This window comes from Sinohyriopsis cumingii, chromosome 14 (genome assembly GCF_028554795.1).
Source record: "Sinohyriopsis cumingii isolate HCF-2022 chromosome 14, ASM2855479v2, whole genome shotgun sequence".
Lineage (NCBI taxonomy): Eukaryota > Metazoa > Mollusca > Bivalvia > Unionida > Unionidae > Sinohyriopsis > Sinohyriopsis cumingii.
In genome coordinates, this window is record NC_142974.1 from 110,383,237 (window position 1) to 110,395,226 (window position 11,990).

Below are 11,990 nucleotides of genomic sequence, written 5' to 3' on the forward strand. Positions count from 1 at the left end.
TATCCTAATGGACATAATGCCAATGCACTATATAAATTTGTATAATTTAAAATGATATATTGTATATCCTTTATAACAATACAATTATATGTATGACTGTTTGTCTCTATTTCATTTTATTATTTTACTAATTCAAGTTTCATTAGAGAATCGTTTGCCTTTTAGATTCTGTCACACACACACACACACACACACACACACACATATATATATATATATACATACATATATATATATATATATATATATATATATATATATATATATATATATATATATATATATATATATATATATATATATATATATATATATATAACTGATATGATGATGCATACCATTTATGACGTTACGGAATGACGTAATTGTTGTTTTAAAATAAAAGACGTCATCCGTTTCTTTTAAAACATTTCGTGCCTGAAGAAGCATAAATTAAATGTAAAACAAGTTGCACAGAATTTTCGGCGTTTGTGTTGTTTTTTATCACAATTCTGGTCTTTTTTTCAACATAATGGCATGAAATTATGATCCGCCGAGAGTAATGACGTCTTTGAAATATCAAATACTAAAATCACCTGAAAAACAACTGAAAAGCGGCCTTTACGGCAGTTTCTGAACAAATGTGTTGTGATCGTTCCATCAGGTTTACGACTGAAACTGAAGATATTCATAGGAAGCGGAAATGAAGATTTCCAAAATTCTATCGACAGTCTGTTAATAAGGTCTCGCTAAACATATGTGAGAGAATAGCAGAAGAACAAAAAAAAAATATCACAAAACATGATGAACAACAGCGAAAAAACTTGACTCCCCAAGAAGAAAACATACCCATAAGCCTTAAAGTGGGGGGGTGGGGGTGGTTCAGAAACAGTGACCACGAGAAAGACACTGACAAACCTGGTAAAGGTTTTACAAGGGCTAATATAGACGAAATCACAAGACAAAAGAATAGGAGGTTCCACATATCAAAAGTAGAAGAGAGTGGAAAAAAGAAATAAAGCGAAGAAAACAAATTATTAGAGGTAATGAAACAGTGTTAAACCTCACACGTAGAAGATTAACTGATAATGAACATATACTGTTAGACAAAGAGCTACAATTTTGTCCCAAACCAAAATGTCACAATAAAATTAAATTTTATGACAAGTTGTTGCACTGTGAGAGTACTGTCCAGAGTATCACCTAGGTTTCGTACTGACTGTGTGAATTTAATGTTGGTGTTGCTGATATTTATTGTTTGAGGTAAAGGATGTGAATGAGAAAGTCTTTATGTTGTGATCAGAATGGCCTCAGTTTTATCATCAATCATTTACAGCTTGTTACATGTTATCAATGATTTAACATCAGAAATGTACCTCTCTACACTTTGGATGTTAGCATCAACTTCAGCTGGGTGGCTAGATTTGTATATTTGGGTGTCATCAGCGTACAATTGGTGCGACACTGGATGATGCTATATGACACTTGCGAGCGGCTGAGTGTATAGAATTAAGAGGACAGGTCCAAGAAAAAACCCCTGTGGAACATCACAACATAGATTAAATTGGCTGGAGGGTATTCCATTTGCAGACACAATTTGTGTCCTGTTGACCAAGTAGGACTTGAATCACAGTAAGGCTGTATCATGAATGCAAAATACATGCTGGAGACCATAAAGTAATATATCTTGGTCTATTGTGTCAAATACTGCAGACAAATCAAGGAGGGTGAGGACTTTAATCTTTCCGCTATCCAAAGCAGAGAGAATGTCATTAACTACTTTTCGAAGAGTAGTTTCAGTACTGTGGCGAGGGAGATATGCAGATTGTACATTGTTAAAAAGACTTTTTGAATTCAGATGATATACAAGCTGGGTTAGAACAACCTTTTCTAAGATTTTTTTATATGAATGGTAGATTATAAACTAGGCGGTAGTTCTTTAAATCATTATGGTCTAGTATTGGTTTCTTCAGCAGAGGCTTTACAATGGCAGTTTTGAAAAATGATGGGAATTCCCCGGATATGAGAGAGGTATTAATAACATCAGTTAGCGAAGGCACTACTGGATCTAAGCACTCAAGCAGTAGTGATGCTGGAATTGGATCAAGCCCTTTATGTCTTCATGTGTGTAATAAAATATATCCCATTTTGCTGACCATTGATATAGTCATGATTCACTGAAATTTAATATTCACCGATGAAAAGTGTGAAAATTATGTTTAAATGAGCCACAAACTACTTTTATTTTATAACAGCAGAATATATATACATGTATATATATATACAAAGAACCTTAGTACGTTAACTTTCCGTTTTCAGCTTGTTGTACTCGATATTTACCTCTATTTTGAAGTTTTTTTTCTGCCTAGAGTTATTTTGCATTTCTGTATTGTTAACCTTTTTGATTTAAATTTGTATTGGCACAACATGGCCAGTATTGTGCTGACGTGTAATATGTACCCAATATATGGACACATACCTTTACTAAAGTTCTGCCCTGAGAGTCACAAACAACTATTACGATACGTTAATATGTGCATAAGATTTTTTCTTTCTCAATATTTTCAGTAGATGTTGAAAACAATTTAATGAAACGTACCTAGTTCTCTCCTGGCAGACTGGTTCAATATCTGGTAACATAACTGTATCCATTTGTTCATTAAAATCGACAAAATTTATCACATCTCTCTCTGTGAATGACACATAGGAAATAACAGTTGTAACTGGGCACGTCGCCTTTAGCTATGTCGTGGCGTTTGACGTTTATGACGTTACAAATGCTTGTCACATTGGATTGTTTGTCGTTGCTGTTGTTGCTATTACTCGTATATGGGAACACATTTGAGCTGATTAGCTCTGGTTTGTATTCATGATGCTGATGTTTAGAAATACTGTTCTTTCCATCACTCGTACTCAAACAATTATCTTTGGTTTTAATTCTTATTTCAAATTATTTGGATTCAAAAGGATTAATTCTGTTATTTGTCTGGAAAATATGTGTGCTCATGTAAAATTGTTGAAGAAAGACAGTTTTTTTTTATATAAAAAGGTATTCAGTCATCAGAAATCGGAGTGATAATTTTTGTTTCCTCAAGGAACTTTTGAATTCAACACTACAGATTTCACCATACGTCATATTCTTCCTTCTTGGATTCTTCGTCGGGATTCGAACTTGAAATCAATAGATCATTTTGTTATTAGGACTTCAAAAATTTTATTCTGGGATTATTCTGGGATTATTTTGGAATTGATTCTATAAAACCGTAAGTTCATATTATATTATTTTACAGAATTTTCCAGGGAAATAAATTATATATTTTCAAAGCTTGTTGCTTTCGTGCCATCTTGTGTTACTGTTTATTCGAGCCTCAACACGTGACATAAGAAAAGAACAATAAAATAAATGCATCGAAAATGGATATCAATATCTAGATACATAGCAATAAGTTTTGGTGGTGGAGATATGAACTTTGACTTCACATCTGACATTCAGGTATTTGTCTTGTATAGTCAATTTTACACTTGCTTGCAGTCGCTGATGTAAAAAACTATCACCAGCTTTCTGTTTCTGTGTGACTTGAATCCTGATCAGTTCATCTTGTCTTAATATGAGAATGTGGATAAGAGAAGGTATGGAAATACTCCGTATTCGTATGATTGACAATCTTATCTTGATAATAACAAATAATAAATGCGTACGATGGAGTTATACATATGGGATTCAATATTGCTTTGACACGCGTGTTAGGTTTGCCCATGTTACGTGGAATCGGATTATAATTATTACTTCCCTTTGGTACGAATGTAGTCCCAGTCTATTTTTAGAGCATTATTCCTCATCTCTTCTGTTGGTGATGATGTGAGAGTTTGATGTAGGCATTCTTAGTGTTGATTTAAAGGAAAGTGTTCATGCTTTAGAGTTTGAACAATATGGTATAGATTTATATGTGCAATTCAGCGACAGTGCACAGAGAGTAATAAGGCTCTTATCACGATCTGGTAGTACAATCTGTGGTCAATTGCAAGGCGTTTTGTTTATCGTCCAGCCTCTCTCTCCGTCTCAAAATTTAGAATAAATTTCAATCGTAATACTTTTATTTAAAGTTCTGTCCTAATAATACCCTCCGGGTCATTTGAGCCGAGTCCTCGAGGCTCGATACAGGAAAAATGAATTACATTCAAAAAGGTGAAAGATCAAATATACAATAAATATTTGAAACAGTCTTTAAAATTCAAAATATACAATGGACAAAACATTGCCAGACATTTAGTGAAGTTCAAAAATAATCAGTATAATGCAACCAAAAAAAAAAGAAGAAGAAAAAATGCATTGAAAAGTACATTGCAAAGTATTTAGTAAAATTCATATAAAAATAGAATGAAAAGAACACTTCACACCATTTAATACAATTCAAAATTACGAGCAAGAAAGCATGGCACGACACTAAAAAAAAATTGACAAGATAAAATGACAAAAAAAAAACGTTTTAAAATATTACAATAAAATTCTACGTTATTTACATTTACGACCAGTCTTGTTAAGTAATTATAGCACTAATATTACCATGCAGTTCTTGTTTTCTTTATTTTTCTTTTTATATATTAGTTTACTGTTTTTTGTGTTTTTATCTGTTTTACTTGTGTAACATCAGCAGAATAGTTGTATGGCTGACTGCTGTAATTATTTTTGCTTCAGCCACGTGTGGCGAAATAAATTCTCATTCTTCTGGATATTACTAGTGAACCGATATTGAATTTATCTTCCTAATGCATAGATACTGTCAACTATGAAATGCCAGAGACATTGAAGTACAAATGTTTGCGAAGACAATGGCGTAAGAATTTGTTAAACCAAGAGAAAGGAAAGTGGAACTTTGAGCGTTGTGTTAGTCCTATCCTAATAACAATGGCCTCTGTTCACTTGCAATCAAACCTGGACCTGCGCGTGTATGAAATAGAAATCGCACTTAAACCAACCGAAGAGTAATAAGTGAAAATATCATTATAATCGTAACACTGGTTCGGTGAGGTCCAGTGCAAATGTGAAATGGACGTGCATTACCGACGTTACCTGTGACGTATGAAAGAGAATGTATTGCCGTTTTCGTTTCAAACAAATTTGACTTAGAAGTTGGCCGTATGTAGGCCAATAGCTGCTCATGTCTTATGAGAGCTATTCAACGCATCCAATATTGATATATTAATAATTTGCATGTCCTGCAGCTTTCCTCCAAATCTAAATTGATGACATTTAGATACAAGCGAAATGTATTTTGTGCTGATAATTGATGATTTTTTAGTTACGAGCAATATGTACTTTGTGCTGATAAATGTTGGCATTTAGTTACGAGCGAAATGTATTGTATTATTGTATGGATTTCTGCACCTGCTTGTAAAGTGCGATCTTTATAAAATAGCATACAGTTATATTTCACAGATATATAAATGTTATCTCCATATATTTTAGTGGAAAATTATTTTCAATATAAATTAATGAAAAATTTGAATCATTCTTATGTCATAACATGCGAAAATAGTTTAGTTAACAATATTTATTCTAACAGAAAAGACAAATCATCCTACTAAAGTGATCATTGGATACATTTTATCTTTGAAATTCAAATATTGCCCACTCGTTAATTAATATAACTAATATTGCATATTGAAGGTGATCATATGTATCATCAGTTTTAAAAAATAAAGATATAATACTGTCATTTAATCACTGCATACAGGAAACAGACACTTGTGTCTGTAAAGTGCCTTTCATTGGATTACTTTGGTTTATTAAAACCAAACAGCGATCCACTCAGGATTTTCTAGGGTAGATACAGAGAATATATTATGGTCATTCAGAACGCTATCAATACATCAGACCAGATTGTTTTTATTATTATTTAGGCAAAATAACTTACTAAGTCGGATGGTGATAGGTTATGTGGAATTTACATTGAATCATCTGATCCCAGAAGATTTGATACAATGTCACTGCCTGTGGTAATCATCAAGTGCAGTTGCACGGCACCATAAGACTTATCAAGATGCCATAAGCTAGAAAGATGAAGAAAAAGAAAAACGATGACCCAAAGACAAATCCTGCAAACTGTGTGCAAAAACGATTCCACAGATTATAGATGAAAACTTTACTATATTTAGCTTCAAGATATTAATAAATTCGGATTACTTCCTCCAGCCTGCTACAGTAATTCATGCTCACTGCACTCATAAATAGATCACAGTCCTTGCAGTATTTTGTGTGGGCCACAATATCTTAATTGATGCAGCTGATGCTCCATTCTTTAGTTCAGGTTGATTCAAACATAGCAATGTCCCTTAGGGATATGTGCATAAATAAAGAATGCCTGCCCCTTCATTACCACACTTGTTGAATTTATCGTGTCTCTCTGACAACTGTACCATGTGAGAAAGAATTTTATAAACAAACTGGACATAAGTATTGCTAGACATATACTCAGACCTGAGACTGCATAAATGACTGCTTACTTGTGAGGCATTATCTGTGCTAGGGCTTGAGGTAATAACTTGCTATATGTTTGGTAAAGCAAAATAAGGGACCTTATGACTTAAATTAAATTGAAACTGTGAAAAAACAAAAGATTCAAATGCAATAAACTTTTGTTTTTCCTCATTTATTATATTACAGTGCCATGAAAGGTCATTTCTTTTATCTTTTTAATCTCTTGCCAATTTTAAGGCATCATCACTAACCAAGTCTCTAAATCAATTCTTGGCATATTTAGCTAAAATTGTGTCTACTGTTCCATTACATCATTGATTGTTTAGCTTGCTTGTATGGAGCTTAAAACCATTTTTCAGGACATCGTAGGCTTTACATGGCAGCCAGCATATTTATTGGAGGAAATCAACACACATAACGCTGCTGCAAGCTTTCTCATATATACACATTGGTTGGACTAGAGAGAGTTGATTAGTTTGAGTGATGTGTGTGCCTAGACCATTCTATAACCCAGGGCCCCATGATTGAATACAGATTAAAGAAATTAACCCTAATTCAAAATCCTTGTTGTATTTAAAACATAACACCCACCATGCAAAGTGACACATGTCTCAAGATTTTCCAATTGGTATAGGTTTTGCAACTTTTAATTCTAAGTTGATGCATGTGGATGTGGAAATTCAGTTACTGAATACTTAGCTACTTATATAAGGAGCTCTCACATTGGTAAAAGCATGCAATTGGAATTTTATTTGCAAGAGGGCAATTAATTGTTCAAACTACTGTTTTAGCTAACTACATATGACAAGGGTTGATGTATAAAAAAGAGGATCAAGAAATCCTAGCTGGTGAGGATAATTGTATCCAAACTTGGTAGAAAGCGAAAAGGCTTTTTAATTTTGTACAGCAGTTTCATTAAGGAACCAACTATAATACCATTAAAAGTCTATGAGCAAAAACCAAAATTTAGTACCAACTAGACATCAAAACCATATGCATAGTTCCATTTACGGCCAACTAGACATCAAATAGGTCATCTAGTTAAAGCACAATGTCAAAATGACCAGCCATCTAGGAGAAGTAGCAAGGAAAGGGTTTTCCATATGCCCATTAAAACAGCCATATTGGAGGTTAGATTGGCACTATTTTCATTTACGTCCAACTATACATAAGAAGTCTTTCACTGATATGACGATTCATTCAGGAGAAGTAGTGATAACAAGATTTTCAGGATGGCCACATTGGTGGCCTTATAGGATGTCTGTACAGCACCATAATTCTCATTCAGGACCTGCTAGACATCAACATAAGAATTTTGTACACATGTTGACACGCTGACACAATTATCCATTCAGAAGTAGCGATACAAAGTTTCTTAATATGGCCACTGTGGCAAACACATTGTATGTGTGAGTTCCACCATCTTGTTTTTTCTTCCAGACATTTTCACACAAATATGATATTTAAAGATAACATGAATTCATACAAGATCTTGTCGGTTTATTTCATAAGAGATTTTTCCCCCATATTAACATAATCTTTTGAGAACATTTATACATTATAGTTCTAGAAATTTTTTCATGCTGCCAGAAACTATTAAAATCACAGCAGAAAGTGTTATGTAATATCTTTATTCAGCACTGAAAACTATTTATGAACTCTTAAAGTTTTTTCCCTTATATTAACTTAATTTAATGAAGATTTTCAGACTATGACCTTTCCATTGGATTTATTTTTTCAAACATGTAGTATGATGTTGCACCCAGTTACATTATCCTGACACCAGGCCGATCAGTCCTAACACTAACCTCTTAATACTGAGCGTCTAGCGAGGCAGCTGTTAATACCATTTTTGTAAGTCTTTGGTATGACTTGGCCGGGGTTTGAACCCATGACCTCCCGCTTCTGAGGCGGACGCTCTAACCACTAGGACAGAGCGGTCAGAATGGAATTGTAACAATTACAATGGAAGCAATTTGTATTATGCTTGTTGGGGCATTCCTCACTGATGGCTGTCAGTGACATCATCATGCGAATGTCTAACAGCCACATTTTGTAAGAACAAGGTGTAGTTGGTGAACAATACAGACACTTTTCTGCCATTTCCACTGGCATCATATCATATGATCTTCCCTCATTTTCCTCCATTTCCATATATATGGCCATGAAAGCAATGAAGATCTAGAGAGATTTAGTAAAATTTGTAATTGAACTTGCTTTCATAATAGTCTGTAGGAGGGGTCCTCTTCCAGGCTGTCAGTGTCATCGTCGTGGAGAGGTGTAACAGAGCTAACAGTTACATGTTGAAATAACATTGCCATAAGATTGTGGCAACGTCAATAACGTTGTGGCAATGTGATTTGGTGAACTTGCTGGAATGCTGTATAATGTTATTAAAAAAAACTTCCTACAACATACTCACAACATATAAAACCTATATGCAAATCTGATGAAAGCTGCTTGTGTTTCTGAAACACATATTCCATACTGGTGGATAGAATGTCCAAATCTACATTACAAAAATGAGAACATTACCATCCATCTAGGAGTTGCAAATGTATGAAATCCTCTTGTTGGGTAGTTTTACTAACACGCTTTACAGCAGGGCCTTCCATTAGATTTAAATGTGGCAGGTAAGTTGACAAAGTAGGGTGGAGGGTTGGGGGGACCTACACTAAGAGGGATAATTTATTTTTCTTTAAAGTAGCATGGCGTAAGGTAACAGTAGATGGGCTGATAAGGAATCCATTGAATTTACAGACTAAAGGTTCAGGCATTTGTTTTTAAGAGAAAAATGAAAGAAGGAAACAATACAACAGATATTTTAATATCACTTTAATGTTTATTTCCTAGATTTAATTAAGATTATGAATCAGAGTCAGTCTCCAACTCCACTGTAAAGTTTATCTATTACTTCTTCTGCTCAGGCACCTGCAAATTAAAACAAAATTGTAATGCTTAAATAAAGTCATATCATCTCAGCACTACTTACATATGCAGAAGTCATGTTAATCAGCATTATAAAAATGTATGAAATTTTTTTCACTGCACTTGTGCTTCCCTTAATATCGTTAAGCCGAGATACAAGATAACGTTGCACTTACTTGTCATTTCTGGCAAGTGGATGGTGCAATCAATTTGCGCAAAGATGAATTTATTTAGTCCAAATATTTCATGTGAATAAAAATTCCAAATGGAGGCACTTGTCCGATCAGACAAGATGTATGTATATTGTAGTTAGCTGTACTCTAGCTCTGACAGTCCTGGGCAATAGGATAAGCTGATTTTGTTATCAGTTTAGAAATGCATCCGCTTTGCAAATACTATGCTTTAAAAGACGAAATTGAATCCAATATTAATGAAATAAGAGTCATTCGGATTACCTTGTTTTTTAATCATTCTGCGTTGGTTGGGTGCATATTTGAGGGTCTCTGTTATGGCCTATTCCATTCCATTTGTCTTTGCTTTGTCATTATTTTTCAAGCAGGCTTCTGCAAGAGTAGTACAATGTTTTAAAATAAGTTTCACATCAAAGGATGCATTGCATTTTTCTAAATGCCAGCAATAATCAATGGAATATTTTTAAAACATGTACTTTGAAATGTGGTCTCAAGTTACTTTATCAATTCATTTAAAAATCTTTGGCAAGTCACATGAAAAACACAATTTAAATCAAGCCGTACTTACTTATCAAAACCTGACATATCACAAGCTCTTGAAATGCTTTTTTCCCTTTACGTCCCTTTGGACTATACTCTGGCCAGTCTTTTTGTTCCAAGCTTTTTCATCATCTTGCAGACACTATCCCCAGTTGGAAACCTGTCAAGGGAGCTCAAGTAGCATATCTGAAAATAATAATAATAATAATATTACTATTTTTTGATTTTGATATTATTAGTAGTAGTAGTATTTCATGATCGATGTGACAAAACATGCTTGTATATAGATATTTTTTGCCATGGTTTTGCAAGCAAATTTATTTTCTCTAACTTGAAAAAAATTTGATAACATTAACTATGCAACACAGTCTACTAACAGCAATTATAAACCAAATTAACCACCGTGAATCTATTAACGTCATAAAAGACAGTCACTCAAGGATTGAATTAAAGTAGCCACATAATATGTAATAGTGTATATGTAGCAAAATACCTGTTACATGTTCATCTCTAAACATGTTTTGGCCTACATCCGTAAGACAAAACAGCTGACCACTACATGTTCATCCCACCCCCAAAAATAATTATACAGGCGTCGCAGAACTTACATAATGCATATTGAGGTTCACAACAGCAAATAAAGGTTATAACAGTTTTTTTATATAGAAAATAAGGCCCCAATTCACCATCTTCTTGGAGAGTTTGGGATTCTCCTCCAACCTCTGGCAAAGGCCCTCTAGTTCCTCCACTGAATCACATGGCATTGCAAGAATTTCTTCTCTATATTATGTGTCTGGGCCTTGTGTATGAACTAGGAGGGCCAGCTGTTCCAACAAATTCTCAATATTTGTGTCCAGTTTCATAAGTAAATTGAACTTGAAATCTGTAAGAGATTTGTGATGAAATTAGTTTTGAAAGACCAAGATCATTATTATAAACGCCTTATAAAGGTCTGTACAGTGAACATGGGTTTAACAATGAAAAATATTTATGGAATGAAATACATGGTTTTTGTACAGTTTATTTGAAAATAAATATAACTTTTCCCTATATTCATTTATTTTTTTATTCCCTGGATATATTGTTTCACAGCTGGTGTCTGTAAAGTCTGCATTCAATGTAGATGGTTGAGGCGTCTGACTTAACAGAAGACAATGGTATACATAAGAAAGGAAAATAAAAAAAAACCAATGGAATGATTAACAGTCGACACATCAATGAAAAACAATTCATTGTTTATTTGCACAAATAAGTATTATGTTTTATGACTTATAATTTAATTATTTAACATCTCACAATGTTCTGAAATAACAGTATCTAAGCTACAAGAGCTTGTGCTTTCATGTCATAATCTTCCATTTTCCAAACAAATTTTGATGTTGACTCAATGTATATGACCTTAGCATTGAACACTAACATTCAAAATGTCTACAAGATGACAAGACGATTATCAACTGAAGTGACAACAGACCAATGAGTTTTACGTGCATTGAACATAAGCATTTTTAAATGCTACAAAATGTGTTTTTATTGTACTGCCACATATTACCCAACATTTTGTCAAACATAAAACAGTTCTACTACCTTAGATGAGAACTAAATTCATGAATACAGTGTATAATTGACTTACTCGTATTAAGAGAGCTGTAAATGAAATAAGAGATTATATAAAAGTCAACACCTGTAGTATTTGTTTCATTATTCGATAACGAAGACTTTTTTTCCATCCTCAATACTTACTACTTGCAGAGGAACTGGCAGAGAGAAATCTTTATATTCTGCACTCCAGAGTGGATGGGGATGGGGATGGTGTTGTCCTTCTGAATGCAGCTAAATGTATAAAAATAATCATTAGTCCTTAATTGCAGTAAAGA

The 11,990-nt window shown here is 33.7% G+C and overlaps 1 long non-coding RNA gene across 1 annotated transcript; it reads right to left on the reverse strand.

Annotated features, from left to right (window-relative positions):
- Positions 1-10,150: 10,150 nt before the first annotated feature.
- LOC149784595 (uncharacterized) lies at positions 10,151-11,121 on the reverse strand. Its single transcript, XR_016414170.1, has 2 exons — positions 10,803-11,121; positions 10,151-10,302 (listed from the first exon to the last, which is right to left on the reverse strand). It is a non-coding gene; the product is annotated as an uncharacterized LOC149784595 (long non-coding RNA).
- Positions 11,122-11,990: the final 869 nt, after the last annotated feature.